The 3,851-nt window shown below is 30.6% G+C and overlaps 1 pseudogene; it reads left to right on the top strand.

The window, feature by feature from the left end:
- The first annotated feature begins 738 nt into the window (after nucleotides 1–738).
- LOC108729865 (putative nuclease HARBI1) lies at nucleotides 739–2,803 on the top strand (annotated as a pseudogene).
- The last annotated feature ends 1,048 nt before the right edge of the window (nucleotides 2,804–3,851 follow it).

The following is a 3,851-nucleotide window of genomic DNA, read 5'->3' as shown; positions in this document are numbered from 1 at the left end:
CCCAAGCGGGTAGGATATGTTAATTATTTTTGGTTCGGGGCGGCGTAGCCGCCCCGAACTCAAGCATTACTGTCTACACACTCCACTGTCCACATGGGTGATTTATTTGGAATAGAACTATGTATAATAGAAACATTGCACGAGTAACTAATTCATTTTTTAATTTGATTTTAAATTTCGTGCACTATTGGACCCAAGAATCGCTAAACGCATGCGCATTAAGTCACAGAGCATGAAAAGGCATACTCATAGCGCTTATATCGAGTCGGTATGACAGATTTCCTAACCTGAACGGTCGTGAACTTTAACGCTAAATATCTCGGTTCGCGGGGCAGAGCGACGCTGATTTCTGCCAGATTCGTTCGTTTCATGCAAAAACGCATCGAATGAGCCTAATTTCATTAAAATCGGTGAGGTCGGCCGTCATCTCCGTAATTACCAATTATTTTAGTATAACATGCCTGCAGCATGGTGGGTACTTCAAATTGAACATAATGAAAAACATATACTTAAAATACGTTGAAGAGAACTACGAGATTTAAGTAATCCTTTTGAAATCCCGGAATCTCAATTTATGGCTTTATACCGGTAAGTATAAACAATTTAGAAAATGTTACCTTATAATTACATTTTATTCTACGAAATAACATTATTAACAATTGATATTAATGATTTTATAAATCTAAATAAACATTTTACGCAGACTTTCAAAAGATGTCACTTTTATGTTATGTGAAAATGTACAACCACATATGTGCAAAGATCCAACAGGTTAACAGCAATACCATTAGAATTAAAGGTAAGTTGGACGAAAATTGTGATAAATATACACACATGTACCACTGCTTTATTATGTGTTAAAGACATTTTAATTACTACCTTTTATATTTTGAAGGTTTTAGTAACATTAAGTTTTTTAAGTTCCGGTTCATATCAAAGAAGGATCGGACAAGATTTCTTAAGTAGTATGTGCCAGTCTTCTGTAAGTGGAGCGATACATTCAATAATAAATGCAATAAATATGATAATGCCACAGTGGATAAAATTTCCAATACTACCTGCTGAGATTCAAACCATTCAAGAACAGTATGATAAAATTAATGTTCTCTCTCTCTCTCTCTTTCTTTCATTTTTAGAATAATAAATATAGAATAATGAAACAGATGAAATGGAATTTTTACAACTTTGTATGCAAAATTAAAATATAAGTATTTTAGGTTCTGGATTAATACTAACTTTCCTGGGATAATAGGCGCTATAGATGGGACACATGTGGGGATATGGCCACCAGAGAAAAATAGAGAACACCTTTATATTAATAGAAAACTATTCCATTCCTTGAATGTTATGATAGTAAGTGCTATTTATTTCACAATAAATATGCCATCATATAATTAAGCAAATATAATTAACAAAGAAAAGAATTATATGCCTTAGTTTATATTCATGAGATTTCATACATATTTTTTTTTTTAGGTCAGTGACTATTATGGAATAATATTGGCAGTTGTAGCAAGTCACGGTGGCCGCACGCATGATTCCAGAGTTTGAAATTCCTCTAGATTATCCAGACACATGTTAAACAAATATCAAAATGGTAGAAGAAATGTATGGCTATTAGGTATATGTATGTGCAGAATCTAAAATATTATTATTAATTCAATCTTCAAAGAAGGAATGTTCAACAAAAATTTTGCTCTAATATTTAAATGAATAATGTATAAAAAATTATTTCTAGTGTATCTGAATCAGAATTATAACTATTATTTCGTCGTGAGATACAGGGAATTTTTGGTATTACATTTTTAAATATTTGTATATGGTATTATATATTTAAGAAATATTTCGCTAGTTTTAATTGGCAGCTACATTTCTGTTTCTCAAAGTATGAATTGTCCCTTAGATATTTTTTAATCAATTCTTAATATCTGATAGCTTATCTGATAGTTAATATCTGTTAGAATGACACTCAATTACACACGTCGCTAATTGGTTTGATTTAATAAAAAATTTTCTGATTGATTCCACTAAAGCCGTCGGCACACGATGCGTGTCTCCTTACTGGATTGCTAGCTAGATTAGAATCTTGCCACTGTATTGGCTACGGTACTGACAATGTCAGCATCGCAGCCAATACAGTGGCAAGATTCTAATCCAGCTAGGAATCCAGCAGGAAAACAAACATCATGTGTCGCAATCTTAAACATCGATTGCTGTGAATATCTGTAGTCAATTGCAGCGTGACCAAACGGAATACTCCCTTAACTTATATTACTTAAACTTATGTCAGTTCAATTAATTATAATATTGACGTTTTTAGGTGATTCAGGATATCCCTTACTACCATATTTAATGACACCCAAATTAAACCAACCACCAGGATCTCTGTGCAGCTGCTCATGTTACAGCGCGGTGTAACTCGATCGAAAAAACAATAGGTATTCTTAAAGGTAGATGGAGATGCTTACGCAAAGAGAGAGCTTTGCATTATACACCTGAATTTACAGGTAAATTTATTTATTTGTAACAATTTTATTTAAAATAATTAATGCGTGTTGTTTTTATTTAGCATTAATCGTAAACGCAACTTGTGTTCTACATAATATTGCAAAAAAATTTAATATTCCTGACAATGATGTGTATAGAGATGAAAATATTGAAGAAGAATTAGAACCTATTTTGGACAATAATTTACATGCAAGAGGAAATGAAATGCGAGAAAGAATAATACTACAATATTTCACATAATAACTTTATTTTTTATGAAACCATGTAACACACATATATTATTTGAAATTGTATCTTCCCACTAAAAATAAAACTAGTAAAAAACGTTATCTTTAATATTCTTTTTATTTTATGAGCCATATGTGTATGCAAAACAAAAGTTATACATTGTAAAACAAAATGAACTCAATTTTTATTTCCGAAATAAAAATTGCAACGTAAATATATAATTTAATAGTGCATGTGTTTTTATGTACTGAAAATAAAACTTTTACACATAAAATAAAATCAACTTAAAATTAATATTCTTCATTGCACAAGTTACATTGCAAAACCAAAAATAACAGCCTTCATCTATTTATTTTATATATTTAAGATTCCAGATAGTCAGGCATTAGTGACTGCATAGAAGTTTTCATTTCCTTTAATTCTGTTAATATATTTTGTTGGATGCTTAAAGTTTTCTTCATAAACTTGTTGGTTTAATTTGGGTGTCATTAAATATGGTAGTAAGGGATATCCTGAATCACCTAAAAACGTCAATATTATAATTAATTGAACTGACATAAGTTTAAGTAATATAAGTTAAGGGAGTATTCCGTTTGGTCACGCTGCAATTGACTACAGATATTCACAGCAATCGATGTTTAAGATTGTGACACATGATGTTTGTTTTCCTGCTGGATCTTCATAAATTGTTTTCTTTTTAGTTTATACTTTTTTTTGTTGTATTTGTAACATATCACAGGATAGCTGATGCATTGAGATTCCTATAAAATTTGAATATTTACTCTTAACACTTTTTCTTCTATTAATATTAAATATTAATATATAAATTTCTGTTTTTCAAAAATAACTTATCTTTTCTGGCATTAAATGTATTTAGAAATGAGTTTTGTTTTTGTCTTTGCTCCCACTTGTTTATTTGTTTAGGTATAGATATGTTTGTTAATATATTTTCTGCATTTTCATTTATTTCCATATCTATGTCTATATTCTCTTCAACTGTTTGCACATTTATTTCTTCTACTTCTTGATCTTTTTCATTTAATGTTGTAACAACCTAACTTTTTAAGCGCGGACGTAGCTCGTCGGGGCCTCTCGGCGCGGGGCTTTAAAAGAGG

This window comes from Mycetomoellerius zeteki, unplaced genomic scaffold (assembly GCF_001594055.1).
Source record: "Mycetomoellerius zeteki isolate Tzet28-1 unplaced genomic scaffold, Tzet1.0 scaffold801, whole genome shotgun sequence".
NCBI lineage: Eukaryota > Metazoa > Arthropoda > Insecta > Hymenoptera > Formicidae > Mycetomoellerius > Mycetomoellerius zeteki.
Note: the sequence above shows the minus strand (reverse complement) of the source record. Positions and strands in the feature narration are given on the sequence as shown.